This window comes from Triturus cristatus, chromosome 5_2 (genome assembly GCF_964204655.1).
Source record: "Triturus cristatus chromosome 5_2, aTriCri1.1, whole genome shotgun sequence".
NCBI lineage: Eukaryota > Metazoa > Chordata > Amphibia > Caudata > Salamandridae > Triturus > Triturus cristatus.
This window is the reverse complement of record NC_140588.1, coordinates 542,285,587-542,309,566: the sequence shown is the minus strand read 5'-3', so window position 1 is coordinate 542,309,566 and position 23,980 is coordinate 542,285,587.

The window sequence follows — 23,980 nt, the reverse complement described above, 5'->3', positions numbered from 1 at the left end:
TCAGAAGGAGGAGAGAAATGTTGAGACAACATTGAATTAGTTGCCAACAGTTCCGGATGCTGGTAAGTAGTTATGGATCCAAGAAGGCACATGCAGCTTCGAAGGCAACCATTTCCAAAAGACCATCCAAATCAGCTTCAGCAAAAAAGACCGCCATCCAATCCAGTAGCATGAAGGAACAGATGTGCTCCTCGCACCACGAGGATGAAAGGAGCATTTCATGGCAAGCTGGAAGTGGCACGATGTAGGCATGACACAGGAGCCATTGCGCAAATGCACAAGTGCAGCTGGCAGCCTGTCTGACACATTAAAAAGGCACCCGATAACAGTCCTGGTGGTGGGCCAACAAAGGACTCACCCTCCGGTCAAAATCTAGATCAGCAAGAGATGTGTTAGAAAGGCAGAGATCCATGGCCCATTGAAAGGGGCATCGGTGACAGTAGAACACAGGTTGAACGCAGGTGAAATAGGCATAGTGGAAGGTCAGCCAATGGTATATATTCAAAGACGAGTTGCATCCGTTCACAGTAAAGTTGCAACTGACCGGGGTTGGCCTGGATCACAGGACGGGCTGCCATTGCGTGAGAGGAGCCGTAAAACCAACAATCTGCAGTACTGGCAAAGGGTTGATGTGAAACCTCCAAATGCAGTCGGTAAATATGAGTAGTAACACCCGGTAGGGCTCCATTAATAGTGTGCAACAAAGTGACAAGGCCAGAGCCTACAAGTAGAAAAAATGTGCAAGGTCTTCAGTATCAGACGCTATTGATATTCGGTGTGTCAGTAGCCCAAAAACAAGTGGGAGAGTCATGTCTCGCAGACAGCGAATCGCGCGAAATGGTCAAGGCACCTGGGAATCGAAGGTCTCACGGCCTGATGTGAGAGCGACTACTTGTTAGAACAAAAGCCCATTGATCCTGCATCACTAATCGAAGTCTGATTTCCTTGTGGGAATGTGAGGCCACAACTAACTATCTCAAAGCACAAATGGGGGAGTAAAGAGAACATTGCTACAGCATGGAACACATAGTGCAAGTGTTTCTATTTACGGGACACCTTTCTGTAAACCGCAGCAGTTGTGGTCATTCAGGATAAGATAACTTCCATTGAGAAGGAGATTTGGCGTGGGTATGTCATCAGTGACTATTGTTCATGTGGGAACAAATGCAAAAAGACTGGACATGATCCCTGAAAAGTCCTTGAGTTTGTGAATGCCACAATGTTACCCTTGGCCACATGACAGTATGTGTTTTGATGCTGGCTCTTGTGGTATTCATTGATCAGCGCTGTGTGTGTTGTAACGTCATATCCATATTAATGTTATTAGTGGGTTGGGAGCACACCACTTCACCTCCCAGCACAGTTCACCCCTTGGCATTCTGGTAAATGCAGTTCCGTAAAAATGCTCACTTGCAATGTAGCTTTGAGTGTTTCACCTGATTTGGGCAGTGATAATATTAAATTCACAAAGCTTGAATTTTAGATAAGTTAGATTTATTCAGCATGGCACGGCAGACCTGCTTCCAGCTCCAGACTCCAACAGCAACTGAGTCTTACGCTGGAATCTTACAATCACAGTTCCACATTAGAACATAGAACAACACCTAAAGATAAACACAGCGCATGCCAGGAATACAGTGAATGTTACATACCTAACCAAATAAGAATACAACACATCCCCCTCCTTTGAAAGAAACAAACACAAAACAAACTAAACAACAAAACTAAAAAAACAAAAATACAAATAACAAGAACCAAACAAAGCACAATCCCCTTATAAGCAACTAAACAAAATCATCCAATTTTTTGGGAAAATATTTTACACGACTTGACGTTCTGACATTTAATCCAACAGGAACTTTTCCTCCCACACTGTTAGAATCACAGGAATCCCCAACAATGTGCTCACTGTCACGAACACCATTTCCTGACACCGGATTGGAAACCAACTTGTTTATACTGGGAGGACACTTGGCCACTCTTCTGACATTCCAAACCTTCCCGTCTTGAGTAGCTACAGAATTTCTAAAGACTCTTTTAATTTGTATAGCTTTCCCAAATCTACTAGAACCCTTACAAAGAATACCAGGTTTTTTGATCCTAACCCAATCACCCACTGCAAAAGAAGGAGATTGAGTTTTCCATTTTTTATCAAACCACGCACAAGTCTTGCCTTGCTTACTCTTAACCTTCAAAGAAATGTCATCCACACAAACATCATTAGAGACTACTCTCGTGCACTTTTCTCTAAACCACCACGGACAAATCTTTGATGCTGGCTCCCTTCCCTTCAACAATTTAAACGGACTGACTTCTGTGGTGGTATGAGGGGTAATTCTGTACAACCAAAGTTTCTCTCTAACCCTGTTTAACCAATCATTTCCAAACTTAACTGAATCAACCACAAACTCCTTCAACACTCTATTAAACCTCTCAACTTGACCATTTTCATGCGGTCCATACAGGGAAGTGAAAACATGTTTTATACCACATTCACCAACAAAATCCTTCATCTCAGCCGACTTAAACTGCACTCCATTGTCTGTGACCAAATACGAAGGACAACCTTCATGTGCAAACGTCTCTTTTAAAAAATTAACAACAATATCCGTTGTAATCCTATTTACAAACTTTACCTCCGGCCATTTTGAGTGGTAATCCACCAACACCAAAGCAAACCTGCATTTCTCTGGAAGCATATTGAATGGCCCTGAAATATCAAAAGCTAACCTTTGCCAAGGTACTTTTGGCCATTCCACCATTCTCAAAGGTGGAACTCTAACGCACAACATTTTTTCACTAGAGACACATAGCTCACACTCTCTTACTACTCCATCAATAAATCTGTCAATTCCAGGCCACCAAAAAAAATTCCTTACTAAACGTTTCATAGATGAAATACCAGACATAATATGTGTTTCAGATGTGGCAGTAGGTCACATTTTGCGTCTTTTGGAGGTTGTCCCGCCATAAAAAGACAATGTAGGAAGTGTGGGAGAATGGGCCATTTTAGTACTGTCTGCAGGGAGATAAGGAGATATAATGCTTCAACATCTTTTTCTGGTTCTGTCTCGACCATTAGTGGTACAGATATAGTGCAGGATGGAGAAGGGAAAGAAAGGTCTTCTGACGAATGTGAAAGAGGGTTTGTAGTTTCTATCATTAATAAGCAGTCGGTAGGAGAGGAAGAGTTACGGTTGGAGGCTCCAAAATGTATAGTAGAGGTTTTGGGGGTTGAACTTCATCTTATGGCAGATTCTGGCTCGCCATGGACCATAATCTCAAGAGATTATTTCAGAGAAAGATTGCAAGTTGCTTGTGTTGGAAGAATTCTACATGCTAATGATGTGGTTGCTGAAAGTTTTGATGGCACTAGGATTGATTTGGAAGGTTTTTTCAAGGTATCGTTACAGTGCAAGGGTAGATTTGCAGATATTAAATTGTACATTGCGAAAAAAGGAGTTAATGTTTTAGGATGGCGCGATCAGTGGAAGTTGGGCATTATGTTAAATCCACGAGCAGAAGATCCTGTCATTTTAGGGGAAAAGTGGGAAGTTGGAAATATTGCTGTGGTTGATCAAAATGTCAGAGTAAGGAATTTGGTAAACAGATTTAAGAAAGTATTTTGTGAAAGTTTAGGGAAACTTAAAGATTTTGAACACAAGATCATTCTTAAGTCAAATGCTCGCCCAGTTGTACAAAAACTAAGAGGAGTACCCATTAATGTAAGAGAAGAACTTAGAGAGATGTTAAAACAACTTACAGATGAGGGTATTATTGAAGAGATTGAATCTTCAGAGTGGGTTTCACCCATTGTTTTAGTACGCAAGACTGATAAAAATTTGAGGGTATGCGTTGATCTCAGATCACTTAATTCCAACATAGTGATTGATTGCCATCCTCTCCCAAATATAAACGAGATGGTATCTATGTTGGAAGGAGCTAATGTATTTTCAACTTTGGATCTGCGTTCTGCATACCATCAGATTTGTCTTGCTGAAGAGTCAAAGAACCTTACAGCATTTATTACCCCACAAGGGCTTTTCCGTTACACCAGAATGCCTTTTGGATTAGCCTCAGCGGCTTCGGTGTTCCAAAGGGTAATGTTTAGAATTTTTAGAGATGTTGACCGTTTTGTAAAGTGTTTTCAAGACGATATTTTAGTTTTTTCTAAGAATAATGAAGAACATGATTCACACCTTAAGAAAGTTTGCAGAAGGTTGGAGGTGAACGGTCTCACTTTAAAAGAGAGTAAATGCAAATTGTATATGAAGTCTGTGGAGTATTTGGGGCACACATTATCTGGGGATGGTGTAGTTCCTAAGAAGTCAAATGTGGATGCTATTATCAATGCTCCGGCTCCTACAAACAAGGAACAATTATTGAGTTTTGCTGGCATGTGCGAGTATTATAGTAAGTTTGTAGTGAATTTTGCAAACAAAATGGAGCCGTTGAGAGAGTTACTCAGGAAGAATATTGATTTTAAATGGAGTGGTACACAACAAGTGGCATTTGAAAACATCAAGCAAGATATTGTGAAAGCACCAACTTTAAAGCCTTTTTGTGTTAAGGAAGAATGCATCATAACGGTAGATGCAAGTTTGTATGGTATTGGGGGTGTGTTATCGCAAAGGCATGGAAGGGAAGAGTGGAACGTGGCTTTTGCCTCTAGAACACTTAATGAGACTGAGAGGAAGTACGCTGTAATTGAAAGAGAATTACTTGCGTGTGTGTGGGGTATTGAACATTTCAAATTGTATGTGTGGGGTAGCAAGTTTACGTTAAGGACGGACCATAAGCCTTTAGTAAACATCCTTTCTTCTGGTGGAGGGTGGAATTCTACTGCTAGGATTGCTAGGTTGTCCTCAAGGCTACAGGAGTACAATTTCAAGACAGAGTATGTACCAGGGAAAAAAATGTTACGGCTGACTTTTTGTCAAGACTTCCTTGTGGTAGTAGTGGTGTAAATTTTGTGAGAGAGGTCGATTTTGTGCTTCAGATTAGTGATGTAATTCCAGTGCAGTTTAATGATATCAGTGAGGAATTATGGAAAGAATGTATGGGTAAAGATGAGGATTTGTTGGAGGTCAGGAGGTTTGTGATGGAGGGTTGGCCTAATAAAAGGCAAATAAGATCAGAATTATTGTCGTATTGCAAGGTTGCAGATGAACTGGAGGTGGAAGGAGATTTTATTTTCAAGAATTCTAAATGTATCCCTCAAACACATATTATGTCCTCCCATATTCACATTGCTTCTGAACTGGCTCCCACCATTATATTTATTGTTTAAGCTTCTCTTTTGAGCAACTTCAACACTGTCTTTCTTCAACTGCGTATTGTTCCCAGAACTACTCTTCAAAGCACATACCTCTTCCACACATTCTCCCTTCTTAGTACTCTGCTTAATAGTTTGCATCCAGCTCTCTGATTGTTCCACTGCTTTCGCATTAACTATTGCTTCAGACAGACTAGGGTCTCCCATGACCCACAAATTTTCTTGTACTTTTTTGTTTTTTACATGTACAATAATCTGATCTCTAATCATTTCGTCTGCCATAACCCCAAACTTACAGTGTACACATAAAGATCTTAACGACGTTAAAAAATCATCAAAGGATTCCTCCTCCTTTTGTGCCCTAGTATAGAACTTGAATCTGTTAAGAGCAATACTTGTCGTTGGTTTGAAACGTTTTTCTAGCCTCAGTAAAGCCTCATTGTAAACATTCAAATTTTCTTCCCCCACTTGTGCAGTCATTTGTGGAAGTGCTCTGAACACGTCTTGTCCTTCCGATCCCAAACAATGTAGAAGAATACTTTTTTTCCTCTCTGCACCCATACGTTCTCCGTCAATAGCTTTCATGTAGGTCAAGAACTCTTCTTTCCACCTTGACCATGGTAGTGGTGGATCTCCTTTACTTTGCAAAAACTTGGCTGGAGGATCAAACTGCATTTCTTTTACTGCACTAACTGAGTGTCAAATGACCAAACACCAAAATAATTTACACAAAAAAAACGATTGAGACCCAAGACCAAACTACTTTAGACCAGGTTAATAGTTCAAAACACAAACTAAGTATGTAATTTAAGGTTCATTCCAAATCAAACACCTCGTATGCTTCCTTAAACCAGAAAGGAAGAAAGACTCTCAACTACAACATGTGTAGTCCTGATCCGTGCTTAAAAGGTGCTAAATAGAATGAAATCCCACCTTGACATCTTCCTTTATGTTCAAAACTTCCTTCCACACAAGGCACCCAACGATTACCGAACACTTTATTGGCTTCCTTGCCAAAACAAAATGTTTCCTTGCTCGCGTTACACTCCTCGTTGCGCAGGCGCTCTTCTTCTTTCCTTGATCGTGACGTTACTAGGCAACCACTCCATACACCATTAGACGTCACAACGTGAACGCCTGACGTGCGCTCTCACCGGTTCCCTTGTCAGCGCGTTGCCAGGAAACGCCCACTGACGTGCAGACTCTCTCGTTCCTTTTCCGCCTGTCGCAGTCGTTACCAGGGAACGCCGAACACGTACTTATGACGCGCTCCTGTACGTCCTCGTCACGCTCGCTCTCCTCAGTGCCTGGATACACCGAACGCTCCTCGAGCGGTAAAGTACGTTACCACTTATGTTCCCTTTTGAAATCGTCGACAAATATCTTCAGTGAATTCTCCTCTTCACACTTTTCCTCTTGCCACAACGAATCTTCTTTCTTCCTCTTCCTTGCTCCTCTATACCACGACGTCCTTCTCTTTTAATTTTGCTTTTCCTTTTTTTTCCGTTTTTTTTTTTTTTTGGTTTTTTTTCCTCGTGGGTTCTTCTGCTCTCCGTACCCGTGCCTTCCTGACAGGAGAGACTTAAACTCGTCGCCAATATTAAATTCACAAAGCTTGAATTTTAGATAAGTTAGATTTATTCAGCATGGCACGGCAGACCTGCTTCCAGCTCCAGACTCCAACAGCAACTGAGTCTTACGCTGGAATTTTACAATCACAGTTCCACATTAGAACATAGAACAACACCTAAAGATAAACAGAGCGCATGCCAGGAATACAGTGAATGTTACATACCTAACCAAATAAGAATACAACAGATAGGTACAGAGACATTAGTGTATTGTGGCAGCTTTCTCAGCAGACACAGGTCTCAATGGTATAATTTTGCGCAACACACGTGTCTAGGGATTGACAGCACTAACCTGTATCCAGCCATGGTGACTCACTTCCATTGAAAAAGAAGTAAGCATTTCAACTGCAGTGCGTTTACCAGGATGCTGAGGGGTAAACTGTGCTGGGAGGTGAAGCTGTGTGCTCCCATCCCCCTTCTGTCCATGTTAATGGTGTTGGCCTGTGTTAACTGTTATGCATCTTGTACAGTGTTGCCTAGTGCAGTGCTTTTCCTGTAATGCCAACATATGTCAAATCACTGTCTTTTTCTTGTGTCGTTCCTGGTTCCTCAACTCAATGGATTGTCGCATTCACGTCTCATGATACATTGCAATGTGAGTTAACATGCTACTTACTATGATAAATATTCCCCTTGACACAAAGGCATACAGGTGTGATTTGTGTTTATTTGCAAATGAGTGGCAGGTGAGGGTTCAAGTTGAAAGTGATGGTACATGGATGGTTCGGCTAGAACACACAATGGTGGGATTCCACAGTCCAACATTACACTCCCATCCTTGTGGCAATGTGGGATCGGATTTACAACAAAGTCAGTGTTCGGTGTGACACTGTTGACATCAACACTGGCTCTGAGAAATGGTACGGCACAATGTTTTGCCACGTGATCCTCCCTGGGACTTTTTCGAACACCCCCTCAGCCGTTTGGCCAGGGGGAACCTGCTGCATGCTAGAAGTAGCCTGAGCATTCGCTGTGATGTGACTCACCCCTCCCTGTGGATGCTGCTGGGGTGGGCAGCTATTTGTGCTACATGCATGTCCCTCTGGACACTCACAAGCTGGCCCATGTACTCTGCAATTTGTCCCAAACGAGTGTCCATGGACCTCTGCAGCAGGCGGAGTTCACGCAGCTCGTCATGGACCTGTCCCATTGGTCCCTGGTTCTGCTGGTATGTCCCAAAAACAGTTTGCACGGTGGCCTGGGCCTCAGTCTCATTGTCCTCCTGTGACTGTCCCCCAGTTGGCCTACCACCTGCCATGCTGTCACGGACCTGTGGTGGTGCCTGGCGATCCCACCGCACACTGTCTCCAGCATCCCCGGTCTGCCTGGTGGTATTGGCTACAACTGGCACAGGGACAGTGTTGGATGCAGCGGTGGTGATGGTGGAGGTTGCTGCCATACAGGTCAGCGTTGCTGTTGCAGCTGTTGTGGGAGTGGTGGTGGTAGTGGTGGTAGTGGGGACAGTGAGGGCCCGAGACTGAGCTTGACCAGGCACGCCCGAGGGGCCAGGTCAGTCCTCCTCATCCATAAAAACTAGGGAGTTTGCATCTGATGGTTCTGCTTCTTGGGTGGGAGACTGGCTGGGCTCGTCCATTGCACGGGTGCCTGATGCAGCTGGCGAGTCACCTGTTGAACAGAGGTTGGATTGTCAGCATGTTCAGTCCCAGGCATAACTTTGATATTCATGTTTGGCACATTTCGATTGAGACAACATGACTTTTCATCTTGGCATTACTTGTCATTTCTAACAGTTTGTCAGTAGTGGGGCATGATGTGGAGGTAAATACATGGCTGTGGCAACAATTTCATTTGTACAGATATTGTATTTCGAAGTACATGTCCGCTGGTACCAACTTGTTGCTCATCCACTTCTGAACTTGCTAGGATATTTGAGACTTTGCTATGACTGTTTGTCTACTATGCCGCAACTTCCTGATTGCTGTTGTGCTTTGTACTGACCTCGTGTGGTTTGTGATGTTTGACTGAGTCTACATGCATGTGTGGTGTTGATGTGAGCCTTTATGCTTTGGGATAATGGTACTTGCACATTGGGTTTTGGCCACTGCGTTCCTGGGTTTTGCTTTGCAGTGATATGAAGCTTCATCAATGTCACTGTGATTCATGTGAACTCTCAATGGTATTTTCTGTGTGTGCACTAGCAGCAGCTTATGCAGCTTGACTGAGTTGGCTCACAAGTGCAGGATGTGGTGGTCAGATAGCTGCCTGCTGTTTGGGAGGGAAGACAGAGGGCCTTGTGGGTGTAGTGGTCTTGCTGTCAGGACCCAACAACCCCCTCCCCAGTAAAATGGCTACCTTCCTATTGAGTGAAGCAGAAGAGGGTGATGGCTGCCACATGGCTGTGTGGTGGGGTGGGTGCTCCCTGCTGTTTGGGGGGAAGACAGAGGGCCTTGTGGAAGTTGTGGTCTTTCTGTCAGGTCCCAACAACCCCTCCTCAGTAAGATGGCTACCTACCTGTTGAGTGAAGCAGAGGGAAGAAATGCTAGCCTTATGAGACATTCATGTTGACAGTGTGCATTCTACCGGAGTTTGATTTTGTCTGGCAATTGAGGCTCACTTGTTGTGCCCAACGGTACATTACAGTGGGATGTGCTTGTTTTGATTGTACCTACCGGCCTCCACTTCCCCCTCGATTCCTGTGAGCATCTCAGGATGCAGTATGGCAAGCACCTTCTCCTCCCATTCAGGGAAGGTTAGTGGTGGTATGGGAGGGCCGCCACCAGTTCTTTGGGCCGCCTCGTGGTTCCTCTGGCACCGATGCTTGACCCGGGCCTTGACTTCGACCCACTGCCTTTTGATGTTACACAGTGTGCATAGGGTGGTCGGTACAGCATTGACTTTGTTGTAGATGACGGTGGCGATCCGTTCTACATCCTTCCCCGCCCACCACCCATTTCCCCCCACCATATTAGTATGGCGGGGGGACCCCGGCGGACGGAAAGACCGTCCACCGGTTTTCCTCCGGTCACACAGGGCGGAAAAGGGGCCTGCTATGGTGGCGGTGTCTGTTAGACACTGCCAACCATATTAGGACAGCAGCCGCCACGGAAAGGCATGCAGTCCTTGCCATTAGGGACCCATAGTGGGCCCCCAGGAATTCTAGGGGGTGGGGCTGCACATGGGGGGTACCATAATGCATTTGCATGCACAACATGGCAGGCACCGCGGGGTGCCTGCCACGTTGTGCATGCAAATGCACAACATGCATTTTTGGCATTGCGGCGGGTGGTGCTGGAAGCACCACCCGCCGCAATGTTAAAAATGCAGGATGCGCCCGCCACTGTGGCAGAAGCATCCTAATTTCCCCCATGGGACCGCCGCACATATGGCGGGTGGTTCCTTTGTACGTCGGTATGGCGGGCGGACTTTTGATGCGCATAGACTTTAACATAATACTGTTGCAAACATTATTCACACCATATTCAAACATATTCCCACTTATTTAAACCTTTCTAACCTAGGCCTCAAAAACGTACAATCGACATATCGCTAAAACCTAAGTTACACATAAAAAACACCACAACTCCAAAAAGATAACACTAGACACACTACCTAGCAACTAACTACGTTCAAATTAAAGTATAGAATAAATAAAGGAAAGTAAACTTACCTTCCTCGATGTGATGCAGCTTCCAACCGCGAGCTTCTCCCCTCAGAAATAACCCAAAACAAACATGAGCGGTTACACAATACAACCAGTAAACAAATATAGCTGCTTTAATCATTACACATTCATTTATACCTTTAAAAACATGTTATAACATAACTAAAACATTGCTGAAATGTTTTCTAAAAATACAATTAATAACTTTTATGTTTTCAATTGTGTAACAAATTTTCTTCATTGTCAAATTATAAAAATAAATATTGTGAAACATCCAATAATTATTATAATTTCATATGCATACATGTTATATACGTTTATTAAAAATATGTACTGAATGTAATAAATGTTAAAAAATGTATACCTATTGTAAAAACATTTTATATAAAATTAAACCATGTACTAATTGCTATTTTATATATCAAGAATATTAATTAAAAAGTATTATTAGGGGGCCGATTCCGATCCTGTAAAACCCGGGTACGAATGGTTCTACGGAGCGTATTCTCCATACGACTCATACCCGGGAAATCCACCTTACAAACCAGCAAGTACGATTCATACAGAAATACCATTTCCGTACGAATCGTACAAAACTACGTGCGGCGAAAAAACTACCCACAATTCCGATCTGGGACATCACGTATGTGACGTCCGGAAGGAGTCAGGCAGCGTTTTACGGACCAGCAAGTACGTTTCGTGCCTACGTCACTCCGCACGGCTAATATTTTACGGCAGCCAAAAACTCCCGGGAAATTGAGGACGACGCGAAGAAGGAGCACCGGTACGCGACGGACAGCCATGGACCCCATCCTACGTGTCATCCCGGCCCTCCTAGCCTACGACCTGGTGCACCGAAACCGCCGCGCACGCCGCAGAAGGTCAGAACAACACCCAGGGGCAAAGGGGGGGGCGAGAGGCAGGAAACATAACCCCTACCCAATTTAAAAAAAACTATATTCTGTACATACATCACCTCCAGGCTCTGGTCACTTCGGGGGGCGTGTCCAACAATCCCTGCGTACCGCCACAACGGAAGTGGACGTCTACGCGTACCTGTCACCACTACAATGGTGGGATGGAGCGTACCCATGCTCTGAGGGCGTGGGTACGGTCCGTTCCACCATTGTAGTGGTGATGTAAGGGTATGCGTGGTATGGACCGTACCCACGCCCTCAGAGCATGGGTATGGTCCGTACCACCATTGCAGTGGTGATGTACGGGTATGCGTGGTATGGACCGTACCCATGCTCTCAGAGCGTGGGTACGGGTCTGTACCACACGTACCCCTACATCACCACTACAATGGTGGTACGGACCGTACACACGCTCTCATCGCGTGGGTACGGTCTGTACCATGCGTACCCCTACATCACCACTACAATGGTGGTACAGACCATACCCACGGCCTCAGAGCCCGTGGGTACGGTCCGTACCACGCGTACCCCTACATCACCACTGCAATGGTGGTACGGACCCTACCCACGGCCTCAGAGCGTGGGTACGGTCCATACTACGCGTACCCCTACATCACCACTACAATGGTGGTATGGACCGCACCCACCCTCAGAGCATGGGTACGGTCCGTACCACCATTGTAGTGGTGATGTAGGGGTACGCGTAGTACGGACCATACCCACGCCCTCAGAGCGTGGGTACGGTCTGTACCACCATTGTAGTGGTGATGTAGGGGTATGCATGGTACGGAACGTAGCCACGCTCTGAGGCCGTGGGTACGGTCCGTACCACCATTGCAGTGGTGATGTAGGGGTACGCGTGGTATGGACCATACCCACGGGCTCTGAGGGCATGGGTGCGGTCCATACCACGCGTACTCCTACATCACCACTACAATGGTGGTATGGACCGTACCCATGCTCTGAGGGCGTGGGTATGGTCCGTACCACACATACCCCTACATCACCACTACAATGGTGGTACGGACCGTACCCACCCTCAGAGCGTCGGTACGGTCCGTACCACCATTGCAGTGCTGATGTAGGGGTACGCGTGGTACGGACCATACCCAACCGATGAATGCGGGGGTACAGACCGCATCACCCGTACCCCTAGGGCACCAGTACATTTGTGAGACAAGGCGTAAACACGCCAAGAATGTTGGTTTAGGGCCTGGTGCAGCATATAACCAGTACATTGGGGGGGTGTATGGCCAGGACAGCAGTGTACTGCACCAAGGGTGCTGGTGGGTTGGTGGGTGGCTGACTAGGATTCCCAGCAGTGGACAAAGACATGTGAGGTGTGGGTGCAGAGGAATACCAGCAGTGGACAGAGACATGTGAGTGGTGGGTGCAGAGGAATACCAGCAGTGGACAGAGTAATGCGAGGGGTGGGTGCAGAGTACTCTCAGAAGTGGGCAGAGACATGTGAGGGGTGGGTGCAGAGGACTCCCAGCAGTGGACAGAGACATGGGGGTGGGTGTAGAGGACTCCCAGCAGTGGACAGAGACATGTGAGGGGTGGGTGCCTATCACTCCCAGCAGTGGACAGAGACATGTGAGGAGTGGGTGCCTATCACTCCCGGCAGTGGACAGAGACATGGGGGTGTGTGCCTATCAATCCCAGCAGTGGACAGAGACATGGGGGTGGGTGCCTATCACTCCCAGCAGTGGACAGAGACATGTGAGGGGTGGGTGCAGAGTACTCCCAGCAGTGGACAGAGACATGTGAGGGGTGGGTGCAGAGGAATACCAGCAGTGGACAGAGACATGTGAGGGGTGGGTGCAGAGGAATACCAGCAGTGGACAGAGAAATGTGAGGTGTGGGTGCAGATGAATACCAGCAGTGGACAGAGACATGTGAGATGTGGGTGCACAGGAATACCAGCATAGGACAGAGACATGTGTGGGGTGGGTGCAGAGTACTCCCAGCAGTGGAAAGAGACATGTGAGGGGTGGGTGCAGAGGACTCCCAGCAGTGGACAGAGTCATGGGGGTGGGTGCAGAGGACTCCCAGCAGTGGACAGAGACATGTGAGGGGTGGGTGCAGAGTACTCCCAGCAGTGGACAGAGACATGTGAGGGGTGGGTGCAGAGGACTCCAAGCAGTGGACAGAGACATGGGGGTGGGTGCAGAGGATTCCCAGCAGTGGACAGAGACATGTGAGGGGTGGGTGCAGAGTACTCCCAGCAGTGGACAGAGATATGTGAGGGGTGGGTGCCTATCACTCCCAGCAGTGGACAGAGACATGTGAAGGGTTGGTGCCTATCACTCTCAGCAGTGGACAGAGACATGGGGGTGGGTGCAGAGGACTCCCGGCAGTGGACAGAGACATGTGAGGGGTGGGTGCAGAGTACTCCCAGCAGTGGACAGAGACATGTGAGGGGTGGGTGAAGAGTACTCCCAGCAGTGGACAGAGACATATGAGGGGTGGGTGCAGAGGACTCCCAGCAGTGGACAGAGACATGGGGGTGGGTGCAGAGGACTCCCAGCAGTGAACAGAGACATGTGAGGGGTGGGTGCAGAGGACTCCCAGCAGTGAGCAGAGACATGGGGGTGGGTGCAGAGGACTCCCATCAGTGGACAGAGACATGTTAGGGGTGGGTGCAGAGGACTCCCAGCAGTGGACAGAGACATGGGGGTGGGTGCCTATCACTCCCAGCAGTGGACAGAGACATGTGAGGGGTGGGTGCAGAGTACTCCCAGAGTGGAAAGAGACATGTGAGGGGTGGGTGCAGAGCACTCCCAGCAGTGGACAGAGACATGTGAGGGGTGGGTGCAGAGGACTCCCAGCAGTGGACAGAGACATGGGGGTGGGTGCCTATCACTCCCAGCAGTGGACAGAGACATGGGGTGTGTACATAATTATCAGATGACCACAACTCCATGGTTGAATGTACGCATCCCTAATTTTTCGACTATGTCGAAAGTGCCATACCATACATCTCTGACAGCAGTGTCCCACTCCCATGAGGATGGATGTCTTTCCCCCACTGCATGACACACCACATGTGGGTGTGAGGACAAATGACACATGCATACCCACCCCTGGCGGATGCAGCACAATACACACACAGAGATCATGCCACAAGACTGTATAGTCATGTCAATGCCTACTAAACTAAGAGAGCCAAAGGGAACACACACTGTCACGCACATCCCAGGACTTATAGGAATGTACAGGTGCTGGGACAGCCACCAAGATGTTGTCTCTCATGGAAGGAATAGGGTGGAGGTCCCACAGATACAATGCCCACAATTGTCAGTCAGGTGCCCAAATACCCTGCAGAACAAGTACCATATGTGTGCTAGGCTGGGATTACACACATGCATAGTGCGGAAAAGGGAGAATTACTCCCTGAAGGCATGGCAACATAATACACAAGTACAGTGACTAGCAAGGATGGCACAGACGATGCAGCCGGAGACATTGCTGAGCAGGCATGGCCATAGTTGAAGGGATCCGTCACCAACAAAGGGAATGTAGACACAGGTCAGCAAAACAATTGTGCAACTCTCTGCAGGGAAGATGTCAGGTGCCACGGAGGAAGGGACACACCTTGGTACAATGTCTCAAAAAACAAATAACACATACAACCAAAGATCCTTTGCAGAGACCGTGTGATGGCACGCAGATCCCATGGGCCACATCCTGACATTCAGACTCGAACCTTTGCCCAAAACATAACACATTACCACAACCCCAACTCCTGGAGCATCAGCACCAACATCAATACCTGAAATGCAATAGTGTGCAAAGTCAAAAGAAAATGCTTTAATCAACATAAGATAAAATTGTATCAACAACACTATATACAAAGGCCAATGGCCAGTCCAGATTACAGACACATGGGCACGTGTCTCCCCTAGCTTGCCTGCACATTAGAACCCTCAGGTTCGTCGACTGGGGGGGCATCATGTGGGGAAGGACCAGGCACCACAGGGACAGGAGGTGGAAGTGTAGGTGTGGTGGGTGCAGGGCTGGACGCCTCCACCACAGGGGGTGGGGCAGCGCCAAAGGTGGAGGTGAGCTCGGCGCTGCACACTTCTGCCAGGTCGTCCAGAGTATCCCCTGCACCGGAAGAAACCACAGGTACAAAGGAGGGGGTGGGGTCGGAGGGATGGGGTGCAGCGCTACTGGGGGAGGGGGTGGACAGGGGGAGGATCAACTCCCCTAACCGGGGAGCGCCTTGCCCGTTTGCGGGCTGGTGAGCCAGTGGGGCTGAGGCCCAGCACAGCCAAGTAGCTCTCCTTGTCTGACTGTGTGGCAGGGGAGCCAAGGTGAGTGTCTTTGGTGGGACTGGGTAGTGAGGCATGCGGACTCAGACTGTGGCTGTGTGTATGCCTGTGTGCCCCAGACCCAGTGGGTGCGCCTTTATCCCCCTGAGTGTGCGTGCCAGGAGGTGTGTGCTTGCCCTTACGTGTTTGTGTGCTGCCTGTGTCTGGTGGGGTGCATGCTTGGGAATGTCTGGGTGTGCATGGGACAGGCATGGGAGTGGGAAGTGTGGATGGTGCAGGGGTGGGGGGGACGAAGCACTGCAGGAGAGTTACTGCTGCCGTCAGTGATGAGTCCATGGACCTCAGCAACATCCGTTGGTCAGACATCGCTGCTGACATGCCCTCCATGATCGACACCATCTATGTCAGCAGTCTGGTGTGGCCATGGAGGACATTCAGCATCGATGTCTGGCCAACCTGCAACTGCCGCTGAATGTCCACAGACTCTGCAGTGAGGGCAGCAGGGGGGACAGGGGCAGGGGGTGCGGTGCCTGGCACAAAGGAGACACGGTGGTGCCCTGCACGGACAGAAGGGACCGGAGCAACTGGGAGGGCGGTGATGGGAATGCAGGAGGCGGTGACAGATGTTGTGCTGCTGCCAGGTGTTGTAGCATCCTCCGCCTCCTCGAGGAGTTCAGCCTCAGACCCGTCAGCGTCGTAGTCGGTGTCGCCACCAGACAGGTCCTCCGCCTGACTCCCCTCGCCCTCCGTGCCACTTGCTCCCGCAGACTCCACAGCAGTGATGGCACCGGAGCTGGATCCCTCCACAAGGTCCGTGCAGGTGTCTCCCTCGGTGTCCTCCGATGATGCTGTGGGCAAGATGAAGATACAGAAAATAATCAGTTACCTGTATACACCTGACACATGAGTCCAAGCAAAATAGGTCACAGTGCTTATCAGGAAAAGCATCATGAATAACATCTACATTACTCTGCACATATGTAAGCCCTGCACTCCTCAGTTGGTTGACCCACCATGCCACTTGGAAACAAGGAAATTTAGGACACAACAGCAAATGACTTGATATCGAATTATACTGAGAAGCTAGTGTCTGGGAACAGATGAGCACAGCAATACTATGAAGGCATGCCACCTCTTGTTTACTGTGAACGAAATAGTATTGGTGCACCCAAGGCTAAATAACAGACCACAATGCTGAAGGTGTCCCCACAATCAGAGACCTGTGAGTACTTTGGAAACCCGAACGAAAAACATTGTGATCCCTTGGGTATCACAACGCTTCACACAATCTACATGTTTAGAATGTGTGAATGTGCCACTTTGTGAACAGAACACACATGTGCCTGTATAAAAGAAGGCACACAAGGAGGCGCACACAAAACTACTTTTACACAGTCATTGTATGAGCTGCCAGCCTTATTCAAACAAGCTACTGTTAGAAAGAAATGGGGTTTCACTAAGTACATATACATGGCCCCACGGCGGTCTGGATGACTTGACACTCGTAAGTTTGTATCAGCAACAACCAAGGACTTACCCAAATGCCACCACACTGTGGGAACATGGATATGTATTATCTTTAAAAAAGTGTTATTCGAACTGTGCCTTTCTTTAATATGTGCCAGCGTGTCTCCTGAAAGTGTAAAGGTGGTTTCTTGTGCACTTCCGTGGGAGACATCTGTCATGCAGGCACATTATTGTCCTTCACAACAAAACATCAAAGTCAAGCATTGAAAACATGAAGACATGTTGACAAGTGTAGTGAGTGCCAGGGTACAAGACTTCTTGGCTAACAACTTGAATCATGCCACCTGTCACATGGCCATCCGTACCATGATGACACAGTTGCCAACACATCTGACCCACTGTCCGTTATGTGGAGTGGCACACATGTCCAAACACAGGACAATGCATAAGATAATGGGCCTCCAATAGTGTCGGAATAAGGATCACCTGCAGTGAGGAGACACACTCATGGCAAGCAAGAATGTCCACACAGATGTAACCACACAAAGAACAAACTACGTAGCATCTGGACCACACACTGGTGCCAAAAATGGATGAGCAGGAATCATGTATTTTAACTTTTGACACATGCAGCAAAGCACTAAAATGTACCCCTGCACAACATGACTGGGTCACTGCATGTTGAGTGTCTGTCCAGACAATTATCACACAGGTCAGACCTGGCAAGGAGCCATAAAGTTTGGACATGTAGGCCTTGCCTGCACAAACCCCTCATACCTGACACAATGTGATTGAGACAGCTCAAGAAGTTACACCTCTTAATCTGGGTTTACTAAAATGTGCATCAAGAAATCCCAAATGTACTCACCTCGTGAGGCTGCCATCACATATTTGTGACAAACAACCATCAACAGATAGTTGTACATAGACACACAGGCACTGCCCAGTGTGAGGATGCACAAGCCAAATGGGGTCACCCTGTCCAGTGGACACATGTAGCACACTTGACATTAATACAAATGAGGGCAGGGAACAATGCCACAGAGGCCAACCTATGTTGAACACACAGAGAATGGGCACAGTGTTGGATGACACACATGAATCAGAGGCAAGGGTGTCTCAGGGAACTGTAGTGGGCACACTGCTCAATGGTCCTGGAATGATCTGACTGTAACATGAGCAACTGTCCCGACACTATGCATATCTCCCACTCATGCACATCATGTCTGAGGCCACAACATCGGCCCTGCATGCTGCAAGTCTGTTAATTTGAATCCTCACACTCCTATGTTGAGACTCAGCATCAGTGCCAACAAATATGGACCCCCAAATGACTGAACAGGACAGGGCACAGGCAAGGTACCAACACATGTCACAGACCACCCCCACACATGATGCAGAAAGCAATGTGCACGTGGATTAACTGGCAGCCTAGATGACCATGTGCAATAGTGTTTACACACAGACCAGGGAACACATGTCAAGGAGGGGAAGAGAGGAAGAACAGCACCGGTTGACTTGGGGGAAAAGGATATGCACTGCACATATAAACCCTGGCAGTGTATCCAGGCGACTGAGCACTTCCAAAAGCTAGTGACACACAACAAACACACATGTACCTACCCCCTTGCTGCTGCTGCTGTTTCTCCTGTAACCGCCCATCCATCTCAGGGAAAACCACCGCCAGGACACACTTTATCTGGTGGGTCAGGCGTCGGCACCCGCCGTGGCGGCATGGAGGTGAGTCCTCCAGCAGGACCCGGCGATCCTCTGGGTCCAGCATCGGATGTCCTGCCACCATTTTCTCACTTGCGCTAGGTGCTGACTGCGACCCTCCACCGATCTCACGGCCCTGACGGCCTGCTTCCAGATCTCCCCCTTGGCGTAGGCAGTTACCTGTGAAGATAACAAAGTGAGACAACATCACTACACCAACTCCATGTCAGAGAGACACACATTTGAACATCTTTGAAATGTTGAACAGGGCATAGGATGCTGCCAAGGAATTGCATCTTAGTCATATGGACATTGGCCTCTGTGGAAGCCCCAATGCACTACATGGCATGTAAAGTACACAGGTGGCATGAGGGGTGCGACACACTCCATGAACATGGCACACACTGTGCATCACAAGAGACACCAGGCTGATGGACAGCACCTTCAAGCAGTTACATGCCCCAGCCCACTGACGCAACCTCAGCAGAGTACACAGACACTCACAGGCACAGATCAATCACATGCCATTGGCAACAGCGGATACAAATCTCACTCTGCACATGTGCCACTTGCCTGTGGGGTGTCACAGGTGTGGGGCTAGCTCAGCAAGTCAGACACACAGCACGGCTTACTTCTCCATGCAGCTGTGGGGCAACACTTCACAAAGACACTCACCCACATGACAAGGAACATTCACACACATCAATGTCCAGGGGGCGTACACATCACTTGGACACTCTCACCACAGCTCCACTCAACTCACACACATCTGTGGGAACAGTGACCTGTCACACCTGGGGGACCACAGAATCACCTCAGGACAATATACAAAAAATGCCACAAAGGATTAGCCAGGCTGAATGTGTCATGCTCTATGCAGTGAATGTCACAGTAAGCACAATGCAAGTGAGGAGTGCACACATGAACTACATCATGCTCTACATGGGAGACATAAGCCATTCCCCCCCCCCGGGACCCACTCTAAGCAACATTGCATGTCTGTCACACCTGGACACAATGCCAGAAGTGAAAGTCACAAAAAAGGTGCACAGTCAAAGCTAGTGGAGTCAGCACTCACCTGCGCCCCTGGTCTCCCATACAGGCTAGGGTACTGTGGGAGGATGACATCCAGCAATGCCTCATTCTCCTCCTGGGTGAATGGCTGGGCCCTCTCCACAGACCTTGACATGGTGCCAGAGGAAGCACAGACAGCAGCAGTGTTGTCGACAGGAAACTTGTGCAGGCAAGTGCCCTCTCATGGGTTCTGGCTGACTTATATCTGTCTTGCTGAGGGGCATTCATTTGGAGGAGTACATAGTGATTGGTCAGATTCATTCGCATCTTACGTTTACTCCAATCCCTTTCCACATACACCAGTGACAGCATTTGCATCGTTCAAAATTTCTGAATCATGTCAAGTCAACAACCACTTTGAAACATTGTATTTTGTGGCCAACTGACTTTTCCAGGCCACCTGATGGAAAATTTGAACAGAAAACTCTGTATCCATGACAACCAGCATGCATTTAGTGCCTAATACTTGTCCCTTATGTGTCACCTATGTAATTTTCAAATCCACACACAGGTACGGTGCGTTTCACACGTACCCCTATGGCACCAGTTGCACAGTGCCTTTGACACGTACGTGTAGGCACTGGTAGTACACGTATGTGTCCGCAATGGTAGTACACGTACCATACGTGTACTACCAGTGTCTACCCGTACGTGTACTCACAGTGCCTACACGTAGGTGTACTCACAGTGCCTACACGTACATGTCAGCAATGGTAGTACACGTACGTGTACTACCAGTGCCTACCCGTACGTGTACTACCAGTGCCTACATGTACGTGTCCGCAATGGTAGTACACGTACCCGTACGTGTACTACCAGTGCCTACATGTACGTGTCCGCAACCTACATGTACGTGTCCGCAATGGTAGTACACGTACCCGTACGTGTACTACCAGTGCCTACCCGTATGTGTATTTTTTCAGAACAAAATGGAGAGAAAGGGATTCTCACAATGGGTGACCATTGGAGGGGGTTACTCCCAGTCCCCTAATCAATAGTATCAAACAAAAATAGGGAGTACTCCCAATCGACAGAAGACTTTCTATAGAATATTGGCACGTGGAGCAAATTAAGAAATAATCTTTCTTAAGAAGACCCCTCACTCACCAACCTGGTTGGTGACATGCTTCATCATCGAGGTCCCACCCAGATAGCCGAGTGCCATCCGGGTGTGCTGCGACACCTGACTACAGTGGAGCTGGTTTTTTTGGATGAAGGTGAATAGGGAATTTAGATAAAAATTGGCCAGTTTTAACCCAATTGAAAATATTTTATTCCAGGGTAATTTGGACAATAGTTAAAAAGTAGTGAAGATACCAAAAAAGGTTAAATTGACCTACGGTATCTAAAAATACAAAAAAGGAAGTGAAAAAATATTAAAGGTCTACATGTTTCAACCATCAGTTGCTATTGCTTAGGTTTTCGTCAGGACCATAAAACGTGACCTGGGTGGTGCACACTCGCTAAGTTGTGCCCTGCCCTCGGTCAGTGAAACCTAACCCGCTACTCACGGTTAGGAAAACCTTTCTCCAAGTCGTCGAAAGGAAAAATCTGTAATGAAAAACAAACGAACATAGGACAAACATATAAAACATATAATCGTCACTCACAGTGTACTCACAGTGCCTACACTTACGTGTACTCACAGTGCCTACACGTACGTGTCCGCAATGGTAGTACACGTACCCGTACGTGTACTACCAGTGCCTACACGTACGTGTCCGCAATGGTAGTACACATACCCGTACGTGTACTCACAGTGCCTACACGTACGTGTCCGCAATGGTAGTACACGTACCAGTACCTGTACTACCAGTGCCTACCTATACGTGTACTCACAGTGCCTACACGTACGTGTCTGCAATGCTAGTACACGTACCCGTACGTGTACTACCAGTGCCTACCCGTACTTGTACTCACAGTGCCTACACGTATGAGTAGCCACTGTGAGTACATGTACAGGTACGTGTACTACCATTGTGGACACGTACGTGTAGGCACTGTGAGTACACGTACGTGTAGGCACTGTGAGTACACGTACGGCTAGGCACTGGTAGTACACGTACCCGTACGTGTACTACCATTGCAGACACGTATGTGTAGGCACTGTGAGTACACGTACGGTTACGTGTACTACCATTGCGGACACGTACGTGTAGGCACTGTGAGTACACATATGTGTAGGCACTGTGAGTACACATACAGGTAGGCACTGGTAGTACACGTACCCGTACGCGTACTACCATTGCGGGCACGTACGTGTAGGCACTGTGAGTACACGTACGGATACGTGTACTACCATTGCGGACACGTACGGGTACGTGTACTACCATTGCAGACACGTACGTGTAGGCACTGTGAGTACACATACATGTAGGCACTGTGAGTACACGTACATGTGTACGGTCCGTACCACGAGTGCTCCTACGGGCACACAACTCTAGTGATATGGACCGTACACACGCCCTCAGAGCATGTGTACAGTGCGTTTCACACGCTTACACTGTTGATAGGATGCCCACACGAAAGGAATGGAGTTCTCAGACCCACAGAAGGATGTACATCAAGTCATTGTCATTGCTGTCCTATATGTGCAGGGCCTAGGTGTGTCAGGCAGTGATATTGCACATGTCTCCTCATGTATTTGCGCAATTGATGTGTGATGACCTGTGTACACATGTAATGTGTGATGGGACACTATGTGGCACACTTCCCCTTCACACTTTGCACATGTGTGCATGTAGTACAAACGTGTCACGCACAGCATCACTGGTATGGCCCAGTCACCACCACCCGCAACTGTCCCCTGGTGCCAGGGACAGTGACACTGACAACTTACATTTAACGACCAGCGTGCACCGATGTGACTATGTCCTGTGTGTGTCATGTGTTCCCATGAGCTTGCTGTTGGTGTCCCGTCCACTGCATCTGCTGCTCCTGCATCCAACATGTGTCTGTGTCTAGATGGGCATGGCACACATCTACGCACACCATGCCACATGTGGATTTCCACATAACGTCTGTCTGTATGCATCTAACTTGATATTTAGACATGAGGACATATCTGCGTCGTCTCAATGTCTGTTTTTTCTGATTTGACCTGTACCCCTTCATCGCAATGTGTGTGATCTGTACATTTGACCTTCCATGTGATCTGTGCGTCTAGCTTGCCGTCAGCTGTCTGAATGAGATGACATCCTTAAAATGCTGAAATGTGGATGTATGTCACTCTTGTGATTTCTATGGCTATTCACTGACACTGGCCCACAGCTCGTTTCAGGGCATGTCATGTACACTTGCCAATCAACGGGTGTAGCTGGCTTTTCGTAGGAGTATCACCTGGCTAGCATACGTGTCCTGGATGTATTGCACAGACCAGACTCTGTATTTAGCAGATGTGTATTAGCAGTTGAGCATGTGCTCAGTTCATTGACATTGATGTTGTTTTGTTCTCACTCATCGTTATTTGTTCCCTATTTCTGCAGGGCACCGCCTGTCCCCAGACCAATGCCAGACTTGGGTGCCATGAGGGAACGTGACTGCATACGCCGTTACAGATTCACCCAACAGTTGATTGAGGACCTGACAAACAGGCTGGCACCACACCTCCAACCGCGACACAGTTATCCTACTGCGCTGACCCTCAAGATGAAGGTGATGGCAGCCCTACATTTTTTTGCCACAGGTACGTTTCAATTCACCATAGCTGATGTTAGTGGCATGTCCCAGACAATGTTCAGCCGTGTCCTGCATGATGTTTTGGCAGCCATGTTGGAGCACCTGGATGAATTCATCCATTTTCCGACTCCTGAGGAGTTGACAGGTGTCAAGGGAGATTTCTATGCCCTGGGAGGGATGCATCAGGTAATTGGGTCCATTGATGGGACACATGTGGCTTTTGTACCACCACAGGCACAGGAGGTCGCCTATCGCAACCGTAAACATTACCACTCTATTAATGCCCTTGTGGTGTGTCTTGCCAACATGCTGATTTCCCATGT